The sequence below is a fragment of the Rhinolophus ferrumequinum genome, chromosome 5, assembly GCF_004115265.2.
Source record: "Rhinolophus ferrumequinum isolate MPI-CBG mRhiFer1 chromosome 5, mRhiFer1_v1.p, whole genome shotgun sequence".
NCBI classification, from domain to species: domain Eukaryota; kingdom Metazoa; phylum Chordata; class Mammalia; order Chiroptera; family Rhinolophidae; genus Rhinolophus; species Rhinolophus ferrumequinum.
The window spans coordinates 40,511,268-40,525,805 of record NC_046288.1 but is presented as its reverse complement, the minus strand read 5'-3'; the positions used below and the strand labels follow the sequence as shown (position 1 = coordinate 40,525,805).

At 37.1% G+C, this 14,538-nt stretch overlaps 1 protein-coding gene and 1 non-coding gene across 13 annotated transcripts in view; one reads left to right on the top strand and one right to left on the bottom strand.

The window, feature by feature from the left end:
- Positions 1-14,538, top strand: part of MAPK10 (mitogen-activated protein kinase 10) — a 287,095-nt gene that overhangs the window by 105,433 nt on the left and 167,124 nt on the right. The gene's annotated exons all lie outside the window — the stretch shown is intronic.
- LOC117022713 (small nucleolar RNA SNORD42) lies at positions 2,912-2,976 on the bottom strand. Its single transcript, XR_004423113.1, has one exon. It is a non-coding gene; the product is annotated as a small nucleolar RNA SNORD42 (small nucleolar RNA).

Genomic DNA, 14,538 nt, shown 5'->3' with positions numbered 1-14,538 from the left:
ACCTTTCATATATTCCCCATTGCATAGGTTTTGCACAGTTCAGTGCATTCTTTCATGTTGTTATTCATTAAAAATGATTTTGTGTGAATGTGTTATAATTTCACAAGTTCTTAAGAAACACAAAGTGGTTGGCTTTGTTTTTCCTAAATGTTTTAAGTACCTAAACCCTTTGCTTCTCTTTTTTTATATAGACTCTCTACTCCAATTTTATGCTTCTTTAGTTGTAACCCAAGAGCCATAAAAGCACCTAGAAAAGTGTATGTCTGTGTAGCTCTGTGGATGTGCCAAACCAATGTTTCCATTTAGACTTCTTTCCTGCACTCCAGAATTAGTCAGGAAACAAGCATTTATTGAATTGCTACTCTGTACCAGGTGGTGTTCTAAGTGTTCCCCATGGAGCTGTGAATCAAAAGTCACTATTCCCTGCTATTGTGAAACCTACATTCCAATGGGTCAGGGAGGAGTTTGGGGATAGAGGAGAAGACAGGCAATACACAAACAAATAAATTGTAAGTATGGAGAATAGCAGTATGGATTAAGTACAGCAGGAAGCAGGGAATGAAGGTACTGGGATTGGCAGGGTAGTAATTTTAACTGGGGTGGTCAGGGAAGACCTCACTGGGAATGAAATGTTTGAGTTAAGACCTGCAGCAGTCCAAGAAGACCTTTGGGGCTTGTAGACAGGAACTGTCTCATCTTCAACCCTGTGTGGCCTTTCAGGTAGCTGTCTTTCCAGTAAAAACAGACTCCAGTCACATCTCCATGCCTTTCTTCACGCTCTTTCCTTTGACTCTAAAATTTTATTACTAACAACAATACTTACGAAAGTAAATAAAAGTCAAATAGAAGAGGAAGAGAAAAGGAACGTATACTACATTTCTCATTAGTCATTCCATGATATATATTTTTAAAGGGCCTAGATGATTGGGGCAGCTGTTTGATTGAGTTAAATGGTTGAATTTAAAGATACGTACATTAAAAATAGATTCTGTTACATATTTTCCCAAAAACGTTTTAATGTCTTAGGGAAATGATTGTAATCCCCTAGATAGAGTTCTACCTTAATGGCTATATCTAAACAGTGTAGAATCTAAACAAGTCTAACTGGTAATTTTGCTCATGTTTGTAGTATAGCCCAGGGGTCAGCAAATTAGGTAGACCATAGGTCAGTTGTGGTCCCAGCTGTTTTTGTGAATAAAGTTTTATTGAAACACAGCCCATGTTCACTTGTTTATGTATGGCAGAATGAATAGTTATGAGAGTTACTGCATGGCCCTCAAAGCCTAAAATATGTGCTATATGGCCCTTTATAGACTAAGTTTGTCGATCCCTGTTTTAGACCAGTCCCAGTTAAAAATTATGTTTCTCTGTAATGTAAGGGCATTGATCCATATATATCCTAATAATGCCTTTGATTCTAAGAATAGGGCTGGCTTTGGCTTGCTACTCTACTATTGCCATCCTGAAATAATGTTGAAAAGGAAGGTCTGTGTTTTCATTTTCCTTGGGGTCTCACTCATTGTGTAGCTGGTCCTAAGAATACATGTTTTTAAAACTTTTAGAAATCAGGAGTTTCTTTAATCTAAATGTAAGGGGAAAGTCAATTAGTATCCCTATAATTATGCTTCTACATAAGTTGACGAATTTAGCCAATAAAAATACAGGATGCCCAGTCAAATGTGATTTTAAATAAACAACAAATAGCTTTTTAGTATAAGTATGTCCCAAAGATTGTCTGTATTTTGAGTGTGATTCTACTTCTATACAACTGTTAAATATCTATAGTATAATTATAGGACATACTGTAGAAATCATTTTAATAACCAGGGGAGTTCATTAGGTTATTAAAAATCCCCTCCTTGCATTTTGACTTTTCTTGTTAGCATGGCTCTTGGGTGAGGATTCTAAAGCTTATCAATTCATATATTCTGATGAAATGTTCAATTGGAACTAAAATTTCGATATTCCTTACTGCGCCTTTTCTAGTTATCTCATATCTAGATTTTTAAACAACTTTCCCCAAGGCTGTTAAATTGCCATTCCTATCTGAGCAGACAAAAAAGGTCGTTAATAAAACAGAAAGTCGACTGAGTTAGTATTTAAAAGTACAGAGACTTTATAACTGACACTAAAACTAAAGGTGATAAAAATGTTGACTAGATATTATACAGTATTTTGGGGGTTAAAATCATTGATGTAGTAATATTTTGTTGAAATTTAAATAGCATAAAAATAAAGGTGACTAAATCAAGGGTGGTTTAAAAGAAATAATTTATGAAATAGTAGTATAGTAAAGAAATTAGAAAAGTGAACTTGTACAAGCACAGTTTCATTAGTACAGGGGTAACTAATTTTGATATACAGTATTTAAGTAAATAGTAGGCTGATATAAATCAATAATTTCAGTAATATTCATGGTTCCTCACTTACATGAAAGCCAAATATTTACAAAAATATATTTCTGACATAAAATCTGTAGATATAGTCTATTTCAAAATTAGCAGGAAACAGTAGGTTATCAGGATATATATATATATATAATCTCACATCCTTTTTAAACCTTCCCTTGGAAAATAATATGTCAAAATCTCTCTTTTTGTCCTATGTGCTATTTTCTTAAAGTGGTACACTTTAAAATCATATGGTAACTCATACAGACAGTTCACATGCTTAATCACCCATTTAAAATGAAATTAATAACCTTCAAAAAGAAACAGTACTCAATGGGAAATATATTTTTTAATAAGCCAAAATGTATGAATTTAGTTTTTTTATAATCATTTAAAGATAAAAACTGGGAAATGCATTTTTCTAAAACATGACTGATTATTTTCAGTTTTGACAACACCAAGTTATTTTATAAGCATGTCATTTTAATTCAGTTTAATTTAATTTAATTAGTTTTTTTCTGGTGCATCAGTGGTTCCTTTGTTCATGTCATTCTTTTTGAAATAGTAATTTTTCCGTCATCTGCTGTCATTTTAATTTTAACCTGAAAAGTATATTGTACATGTGACTTTTCATAAAGTAAAATCTGAAGTAGTTGTATTTCTCATTTTGACAATGCATAAAATAAGAGTTTCTATATATAGTCATAATTTTTATTACCACAATTAGAAGCCAGTTGTTTCTGTTTTTATGAATCATTAAAAATGTTATTTCCTTCAAACAGAGAATATATCAGTTAATCCTACTATAAAGTGGATAATTTGTACATACAGAGACAGGTGCTAGAGAAAAGAAAGCCTAAATTGTTACACGGTTTTGCAAGTTATTTCTATGTGACCAAAGCATGATAAACATTGACTGATGTAATAGGGTTTCCTTTTTCAGGTGTGGGCATAATATAGATTCATCTTGATAGCCCTGGACACGTATTCCTGCTGTATGGTCTTTTCATAAAGCTTACTTTATGATTTTATTATCACCAAATTTAGCTCACTTACAATATTTTAATGGTGTATAATTCATGTATTTGGGAGTATGGTCAGTAGATATGAAGAAATTAAACTTCACATGGATCCTATAATGTGACTTTGCTCTTCCCATTGGGATTTAATTAGGATGCTTGTGATTAAATTTACCAAAAGTTCAATGGGATATTGATGGGCAACTTTAGTTGCTTTGTAAACTCATAATAAAGGTTGAAAATTTTAATATATGGAGTCTTTGTTTTTTAAATTTTTGATTCTTGTTTTCACTGAAAGAGAGCAAATTTGAGGCCTTGAGAGAACTATTATAGTTCAATGTTGCTATTTTTGAACTATGCATAGTCTTGTTTCTTAATAAAAGTATGAGGTCTGACAATTAAGTTCGAGAACTTGTTACAGTGATTTTGCTAACCTTTTTTGATATCAGAGGGATTATTCATTATGAATTTGTACCAACTGGACAAAATAGTTAACCAAGTTTACTACTTGGAAGTGCTAAAAAGCCTGCATGAAAAAGTTAGATGACCTGAACTTTTAGCCTGCAATTCATGGCTCTTACATCATGACAATGCACCAGCTCACAGGGCACTGGCTGTGAGGGAGTTTTTAGCCAGGAAACAAATAACTGTATCATAACACCCCCCTACTCATCTGATCTGGCCCCCAGTGACTTCTTTCTTTACCAGAAGATAAAGGAAATATTGAAAGGAAGACATTTTGATGACATTGACAGCTCTGATGGCCAGTCCAGAAAAAGAGTTCCAAAATTGCTTTGAAGGGTGGACTAGGTGCTGGCCTTGGGGCATAGCTTCCCAAGGGGAGTACTTTGAAGGTGACATATAGTGATATTCAGCAATGAGGTAGGTAGCATGTTTTCTAGGATAAGTTCACAAACTTAATTGTCCGACCTCGTACAGTTGAAACATGGACTTAAACTATATTCTGTAGTCATTGTTGGTCCTGGGGGACTCAAATTAGGACATGAAGCTATGTTGAGTGAAGCCATACCTTACCAGGGAGTCTGTCTTCATTCATTTAGCAAATATTTATTGAATGCATATCGTGTTCCTGGTACTGTGTAAGGTGCTAGGGGTACAAACATGAAGAAGAGATATTCCCTCCCTCAAGCACTTCATTGTACAGTGGATAACAGACATTGCTAAGGTAAAGGAAGTGATAGAAATATGCCTATGGTATCTAGAGAGCAACCCGGAGTGACCGTTTTGCCAGGCTGGATCTGGCAGGAGTGGTCTAACAAGAATTCTAAGATGAATTTATATTTTAACTGTATATTAAAATATAAGAATAACTTTAAAATTAGAAGTATATGGGAGAACGATTTCAGGTAGAAGAGATTGCTTGAGGAGAGGGGAAGGGAAATAGCACATGGCATTATTGGACATCATAAGCAATTTAGTGTTATGGAAGCAAAGTGTGAGATAAGGACAAGAAAGAGGTAAAGCCGGAGAGTCAGGCAAGGGTCATATCATGTGGGACAAAAACTCGATCTTACATAAGGTGGGCAGATCCATATCAATATTGTTTTACGTTCTGTTTCTTTTATTTTCCTGTGTGAGAATGCCATTCTTTGAGAATCTCTGAAAATTTTTAGTTTGGCGATACATTATCCCCAAGGCTGGTCTACGTGTCATTTAGGACAGACTCTACCTTGTAATTTTTTTTGCTGACAGATGAGAAAATATTCTTAGATACCTGATAGTAATACAACCTATATGTCTTTTTCAAATAGTTCTTATGTTCTGCAAAGTAGATATTTACATTTCTTGCCACCCCAATGAGAACAAATATGTGGGGAGCTGTGTGAGAGGGCCCCTTTCTCATTTCTGGTTCATTTGGGGTTTTGTGTTATCACACCTGACAGGACAAATTGTGACCTTCACAATGTATTGTTATTGGGCATAAAATGGTTTTTTTTGTTTGTTTGTTTTTTTCAAAAATCAGGAAAAGTAATCCATTAAATCTATTGAAAACATGCTATCAACTGAAGCCAGGTAAATGGGATTTACAATGCCTTGGAAATATACATTTCTCACATGCAGGACCTATAATCATTTGAAATGATATTGGTAAATGTTCAGGGACAGCCATATCAAACTCTTGAGGATTTCATTCTCACTGTGGAAATAGTCTTCAGTCATACTTGTAATACAGAGCATAGAGTTCCTCAGTATATTCCTAACATGGAATAGAAAATTAAGTTCCAGGCACATCTGTCATTTCTTATTTTCTAGAACTACCTTTGAAATTCTTGAGAAGAAATTAAAATGATGGCTTCCTCCAGAATCCTTACATCATTGGGTAGCTCATTCAGAAACTGATTGAAATAATATGTAATCCATAGTGTTGAATTAAAATTTTAGAAGGAAAATATATTCAAGGTTTGATGCTCATTACTACACGAGCTTGTGTCCTATAAAGGAATTTCAAAATAATCTTAAAACTCTGGCATAACATACTGTAATGTTGACCATTAAACAATGATCTTTTAACCGACTAATCATATGCTAAGTTTTTCCTCTAGTTTTTATATTTAATTACATTTATCTCCATTATATTTGGTGGTATATAAGTATTCTAAAATGCACAATGATCTTGAAATATAACTGTGCACTGAAAGTCTGATAATGTCTGGCTTTAAATGGAGCGTAAGCATTGGATATTTAGACACCCAAGTGATAGATCAGAAGCTTGCCTCTTACTTATCATGTGACCCCTCACAGACTTAGATTCCTTTTCTATGAAATTATGCCTGCTAAGCTCACCTCAAGGAGAATCAAGTACATGATCCCACGATGAAAGCCAGAAATCCCTATGTAATGAAAAATATTTTTAAAAATGGAATTCCATATTTAATTTGTGTGATACAAGGACCAGTTAATTATCCTATATGCCGTCATAATCAAAAGGTTTCCCTTGATCTTTCCTTAGAGAAATCTACTGTTAGAAGTCTCTGTCTCTAGTCTTTCTCTTTTGAAATACATATGCATATGTATGACTATGTCTTATCTACATCTATATTTATATCTATATATCTTTCAGGGTATATATGCATGGAAACATTTATAGAGAATATATAGGAGAGATACTTAACAATGAAGCTTGTATCAGTGGGCACCAAAAATATACTGCCTTCTGGAAATATTTCCTATTACTTTTAAATAAGGCTAGGTAAATAATGTATATTAATATTTAATTAATAATTATTCAGTGTAAGAACTTTAAAATAGGAATAAATGATAAATAAATGATATATTCACTGTTTCCTATTACTTTACTGATAAAATATGGAAACTGTGTCAGGGTCCCCAAGACCACTGCCAGATTTGGAGAATCAGTAGGAGTACTCACAGGCCTCAGAATATAATCTTACTCACAGCAAGTATTTATCAAAGTGCAAGGATGCAAAATACAATCAGCAAAAGGCACACACATGTGGGCTGAAGTCTGCAGAAACCACGCACGCTCACACGAGTCTCACAGGACATGATGTGTAATTCCTCCAGCACAAAATTATGACAACATGGCCACCTGGGAAGCTCACCAGAGACACAGTGACTATTGAGGTTTAGTCATGTTGTCCCCTCTGGCTGATACGTACCCAAGATTACGAGTCTCAGAAGAAAAGCAGGTGTTCAGTATAAAACACATTGTTCGTACACACAGTTTTGGCATTCTTATCAGTTCTGACAATGGTGGGAACCCTCCTCAAATCCAGGTTCCCATACTCCAGTCAATGGCCAAACTTCCAAGTGGGTCATTTTAAGGACAGCAGTCTCAGGACTGCTATTAACTCTTTTTCTGTGCAGAAACCAAGTATATTAACCTATTCAGATTCTTGCGTGGGTAGTAAAGCATTTTTCCCTAGGGTATTAATGTACTTGAGCAGTTGAATTCACACTAATTGGCAGCAGTTAACTTCAAGGGTTTTTTTTAGGTCAACTAAACATCTGTCTATAAATTTTAGATTACAGCAAAATAAAAGAGGTTTTCTTTTCATTGCAATAGAGAATTCTAGTTAAGATGTTATTTCTGTAAATGGTGAATCTCATCCATTTTGGGTAATTTTTTTAAACTTCCATTTCAGAAGACAAGGTTTTGTGACCTTATTTCCCAAACTTGGGAAAAAACACAAACTGAGGCATATATAGTCCTATGCAGTGATTATGTTCTGTGACATTTGAGGGATAAAGAAAGGGAAGAAATACACATGTTTATAATTTACTGATATTGGGTTATTGATATTTGACCTCCAACTACTCTACCTTCTTCAATTCATTCTTTGTACTGACCCAGAGTGATCATTTAAAAACACAAATCTGATAATGACTTGCTTAGCCTGAAGCTCTTCAGTAGTAATGATTGCTCTGACTTTCAGCCTCTCACATTTCTCCATGTTCCCCTCATTTTTTTCCCCTGTGTTCCCCTGTGTTTTTGCACATGTTAGTCATGTTAGTCCTGCCTGGAATTATCTTCACTTCCATTTTAATCAGGTTTACTTCTACTCAATCTTTAGCTTTCAGCCTAAATATTAGTATCGCTTCCTTAATATTCCTCGCTTCTAGGATTGATCCCATTATAATAGATAGGCCCCCATAGCATCATATACCTTCCCTAGAACTTATCACAGTTGTAAATGGACACTTCTTGAAATGAGTTTGATTAATGTCTGTCTTTCCCATTTGACTGAAAGCTCCACTGTATCCTTAGTATACAGCAGAATTCCAGGCCTGTAGTATATAATCAACAAATGTTACATCGTGTAATGACGAGCAGGGAAAAGAAAGGGGAGGGACACACTAGAGAGGGGATTAATCAATGTATTTATTTATCAATATCTAATCAATTCAGTTAGCAATATCCAGTAGCAAAAGACAAAGGCAATTAATAAAATGTGCTAATGACAGAAAGTAAAGGTGGTTAAGACTAAACTATATACATTGATAACAATGTCATGTCAAAGGAGTATCCATACATATAAGTTTAAGATACCTCAACATATGTTTACTATTGATCAAAACTCACTTGGCTAGATACACAAATAACATTAATAAGGCATATTTAAAAGCAGTAATAAGCTTTATAGGATAGTACCTATTACAGTAGATGCCACAAGTTCACCAAACTGGGGTGGAGAACAGCACTGGAAAAGTCATAAATCAAAACCTTGCCAGGTCTGTAGCTGAGAGAAACTCAGGCGTCTCCCACATCGCTGCTTGCTAGTTCCCAAGAGTGCTGTTGCTGTTGGCGTTGTTGTTGTTGTTGTTGTTGCTGCTGCTAGAAGTCAAGCTGTCTTCTGATATTGTAAGCTACAAGCTGCATATAAGTTTTCAAGGTGTTAACAAGTTCTCAAGAATGTTGTTTCTGTTGCCGTTGCTGTTGCTGTTGCTGTTGTTATTAGAAGTCAAGATGTCTTCTGATACTGTAAGCTGCAAGCTGCATACAAGTTTTCTAGATGCTAACAAGTTCTCTGGAAGGCTAACCATGGGGAACAACACTGAAGAGGTCGGGAACCAGGCAGCCCTCACCAGGTTCACAGCTGACAGTCAGGTCGTCCCCTGGTGGTGTAAGCTGAATGTTGCCGGAAGTCTTCAAAATGTTAGAATCATGAAAAATCACCAATGACAAATGACCAAATGACGAAATAATAATAATTATATTGCCAACTGAGGCTCGTCTTATATGTTTTCTCAGATGTACCTTAGAGCCAAGTTTTTTGTTCCTGCCGCCCCCTCCGGGAATGGCCAGTTCCGAGGTGGTCCGGCAGTTACTGATATGAATGCTACCCATCTGGCCGAAGGGTCAATTCATCCAGATAAGCAACAAGGCCTGGCGACATGTCTGTCACGTCCTCCTGATGTAACTTATATACTTCACTTCATCGGCTGATGTGGGTGAAACAGACAGAACAAAGAGGGAGTTCTCTCAACCCCTGATCACAGAAGTTTTTTCACCCTAAGCTCACCATCACCTCACAGCACAGACAGAACAGTAGCCTCATCTCACGTCTCCCCTACTCAGGAGAACGAGACCAAAGGGGGACAGAAAAGCAAACTTATCCCATATCCCTTTTCCGATGTTGGGAAAAGCAACCTTATCCCAGTGCTCGGAAGAATGAGACCCAGAAAGCAACATCATCTCATGTCTCCCCTGCTCGGGAGAATGAGACCAAAGGGGGAATTTACTCAACCCCTGATCACAGCACAGAAATCACGTCACACGTGATTTCAGGAACAGATAAAAGCTAATAGACAAAAGCTCGCATCAACCAATAAAGGCAAATTTTCCTCAACATCTACCCTCCACATGGAAACTTTGGGAAAGTTTCATTGGTTCATGCCCTCAGATCATCAGAGTTGAGGTAGATATCTAACTCCTACGTATAGAATTGTGGGTATTAAAGAATGGCAACAAAGCCAGAGCCCCAAAATGTAAACAAACAAACAAGTTGTAGCATGTTTATGTCATTAATGTAGAGGGGTGTTTTGCTCACCCTGCACAGGAAGGATGGACCCCCACCTCAAGTTTGGTTTGGATATTGAGACTAATGATGCTACACACGCACTAAGAGGGTATGAAAGGCTTACTACACATAATGGGGCTTTCTGGGGAGAGCAGGGCATTTTCCTAAGCAGAACCAAAAATGGCATGAGAGAGCAGGGGAAAGATACTGGCTTGGGATTTTACTATATTTTGGGGGTGGGGCCAGGAGGAGGGTGTGTGTATGATGCATGGTGCAGGGCTTGTGTGATTTGAACATCCTGCTGGTGCCAAAGCAGGGAGCACCTGGGGCTTTCTTATCAGCTTGCCCAGATGTGGGGAAGAAGAGGACAGGGGAGGGGTGAGGTTGGAATAGGGGAGGCTGCTTTCTCCCCTTTGTGGGATTTTCCAGAGGGCCCAGGTTTGAATCCATGCTGTATATGAGATATCATAAGATAGGAAGGAGGCCTATGGCAAAACTGATCTTGAAGGGTATGCTTCCTTGACATAGTGTATGGAGGAGTATGAGTACATAGTGTACATAGAGTATGGAGGATGATGGACTCAGGCCCTGTGAGAGCTTCTCTTTCTAGGAGAGTGCTGAATGCATCCAGCAAATGCCATTTTAATGGTATGTAGCATGGTGCTGGGGAGGGCAGTTTCCTGCACCACAGTCCATGGGGGAATTTATGGCCAGTATGCGTGGTCCAGAAATTCCAGGGAACATGAAAGTTTCTACAGCCTTTAAGTGAGGAAGTCTCGGGGAGGTAAAGAGCAGGGTGGTACTAGTGGGAGTGCCTATTGTGATTTGGACAGATTCTAGAGCCTTTTGTTGTAGGGGACTCCATGCAAGGTGGGCTGATTTATAAATAACAGTATAAATGGGCTTAAGTAAAATTTGTAAGTGAGGAATATGTTGCCTCCTAAATCCAGAAAGCCCTAAAACATATTGGGCTTGTTTTAACACTGTGGGTGCTGTGGGTAAACAACTGTTTATTGACAGTATCTGGGATGGAGTGACCTTTGTCTTACAAAATAATTTTCAGGAATTTAACTGAGGTGGTGAAGCCTTGTATGGACTATGTGTGGGGTAATGGCCCATCCCTTTTTTGGTGAGCTTGTTTCTGAATGTTTGTGTGTTTTGAATAAGTGTGTCAACCTTTTCTTGAAGAGGATGCCATCAGTGTGAAATAATACTTGCTCCTAGCGAAAGTTGGGTAAAGTCTAGAATTTGTCTACAAAGATTGTTTGCTATGGCAAGGGTCTTGAGGTACCCAACCATTGGTAGCCAAGTAAATGTGTATTGTGTTCCTTCAAAGGTGAAAGCAAGCTGTAAACTGTGGCTGAGAGGTTGTTCAAATGGCCACTGAAGAGAACATATTAACCAAATCTATAATAGCAAAATATATACCAGTTGCTGATTGGATGAACTCAATAATTTTAATAATATTGGGTACAGGGACCTTAATGGGTGATACCATGATGTTCAGGTTATAGTAATACATTGTGAGGTGCCATTCATTCTTCTAGGTGTAAAAAAAGGCCAAATTTGGCTCTTAGTGGAGGAACAGTGGCCATTATCATCCTCGACCTAAATAAGTCTTATATCCTTGAAGGTGAAGGTCCATGGGGTGCCTTTTTCATTAAGCCAATCACAAATGCCAAAGACTTATTTTAATTTATTACTCTTTGGGTCAGAGTGTCCATAACCTCTATAGGATATTTTAGGGCAATAGACACTATGGCTATGGAAAATTTAGGCAAAGCAATGTATCTGGTCGTTAAGGTGAGGCATATCTATTTGTCTCTACTTTACATTTTGTAATTTTCCTAAGAGTATAGAAAGTACTTTGTTTAGTGGGATCCCCTAGTTGAACTGTAATGTGAGTCCCAGTATTGACTGAGGTTATAATAGTTTGGAAATTGGTACATTTCAACAGATGTTAAAGTTAATTCAGAACCTATAGTATAGAGGCGCATAAGCCGGTCAGTTCTCTTTTATCTTTTCGTCGTATAAATTTTTTTAGTAAAATTTGGTTCCAATTGAGTCAAAGCAGGGACCTTTGTTTCAGTTTTTTGGTTTTTTGTTTGTTTGTTTCCACCTCCAGTATCATTTTTTTGTTTGTTGTTGTTGGATATACCTCAGTGGGAAAGAGGTCCTTTCTATGCTGCTCATGTTTATAAGTTTCTTCTTTCAGAGAGCCTCAAATCAATATCCTAGAGATCAGGGTCCTCTTCCACATCAATGGTTGCTTTATAGGGTTTAAGCAACCGGAGTTGATGTTGGGTTTGAATTGACCCCTTGGCCATGTCATGGGGGCGGGGCCATGGGTGTTTTTCTCTATAATCTTAAGGGTAAAGATCTTTGTTGCTGACAGAGGTAGAGGCAGCAGCAGCTTCAAAGGTATTTTTAAATGTCCTAGTGAGCCATTTACTTTTAGGTGTGTGACTTCAGCATGCCATGTAGTAACTGCTTTTCCTCCACACGATACATCACTCCACGGTCCTATATGTTGCACAGGATATCAATCTTTCTCCCGAACACTCTATAGAAAGGGCCAGTTCCTTGTTGAAACACACACCCTGAGTCCAGCATCAGTGGTGATAGATGTTGGAATTAAGACATATAATTTAGTCTGAAACACAGATAGGTCCAGGCCAAGACACATGATCCAGGGCTTTAAGGAGAGCCTCAATCCATACTCTGTCTCCAGATGCCAAATAATGAAACGTCTGATGTAGGTCATTTAAATCCATAGCAAATGCTTGGGAGGACTCAGCAAATGTAGCACAAAGTAGCATAGCTCAGAGCACAAGCTAGCCAGCAGGCAGCAGCTGAAAGGGCATGCTTTCCAGCCGGCAGCAGAGCCAGTTAGCAAGACAAAGCAAGAGAAGAAAGACTCCCAGTGGTGGTGGTTATCATCTAGACGTGCTCACCACTACAGTTGTTATGGTCGCTCTGCACAGGAGAGATGGATCCCCCACCCAAAGTTTCCCTCAGATGTCAAGACCGATGACAACATACATGCGCCTAAAGGGTATGAAAAGGCTTATTACTCACACATAATGAGGATTTTTTGGGAGAGCAGACAGGTTCCTAAGCAGGTTCAAAAATGGGTTGAGAGAGCAGGGAAAGGAGACTGGGTTAGGATTTTATTGTGGTAGGGGTTGGCTGGGATGTGAGTTCCTGGGTGCACGGGTCAATATTTGAATGTTTTCAACTTCCAGATGCTCATCAAAAGAGAGAGCATCTGAGCTTCTTATCAGCTTGCCCAGATCTGGGGGAGAAGGGGTAAGCTCTAAAGCTGTCAGCAATCAAGCATCAAAAATGGCATCAGACTCTGTATTGCAAGAGGGTGGGAAAGAACTGCATGTGTTTTTCTTAGTGGTCTATTTTGGTGTTTGAGATATGTCTGTTTATATAAACATGTTATATAACATGTTGAGTGTCTCATTTTTATGTAAATGATCCTTTTACTTGTGCTAAAAACCATGGTTGAGATCTTTCTTGCTCTTTTTTTAATCCTCAAATTTTATATTATTTGATATAAAGATTTACTATAATACTGATTTATTAAGCCTATTACTAGTATTGCAGACTTTAATTACTATTCTATGAGTCTAGTTCAAAATCATGAATTCCATCTGAATTCTATTGTGTTCTTATACAAAAATTTTTAGGGAGTCAGTGAACCAGAATGGGTATGAGCAAATGAGCTTCTCCTTTTAGATAGTCATTATAATATGACTTATTTATGACCACAATATGTAAATAGTTCTTGAAAAGGTCCAATGTAAAACTCATCCAGTGGGCCCTTTTAGAGAGAGTTCTCATAAGAGTGTTCCTCTGTTTTTTAATTGTCAGGTATGAATAGAAAGTAAATTCAAGGAAGGCAGGAATTTGTTTTTTGTTTGGTTCATTGCAATAGTCTCGGTGCCTAGAACAATGTAATACTAGCTACTGAATAAATATTTGTAATTGAATTCCTTGACAGAAGGTACTTTTTACCTCTTTGATAATTAAAAATAAATTATAATTTTGATAATTAGAGCCTAATTTTAATTTCAAAATCTTGGTCCCTCAAATGAAGAGTATCACGATCATTGTTTAAATTTGAATATATTAAGACAAGTAATTAGAAACAGCAATCCCCTAGAAACTTTAGAAGGAATCAAAGCAATTTGTTAAGCTTATAGAAGTACACACATTAATTATGTTTATTTGGCACATTTGATTTTAAGGATAGAGGAATCTCATAGGAGCCTGAGAAGATGTATATTATATAGTCAGTCTTCAAGAGAACTAGATATGTAAAATTCTTATTTCAGGTTATTTTTATTTTTTTCTCCCCAGGGAACTCATGATCTCCTTTTGTTATGGTTTCTCTCAGTTTCCATTTTCTCATATCACTGTGTAGTGGATAAGAATAGGGATTTGGGGTTCAGACTGCCAGGGGTTGAATCCTGGTTTTACATAAATATGTGACTTTGGGCAAGTTACTTACCCTCTCTGTGACTCAATTTCCTTATCTGTAAAATGTGGCTAATAGGAGTATCTATCTCTTAGGGTTGTTGTGAAGATTAAATGAGATAATGCATGTAAAGCATT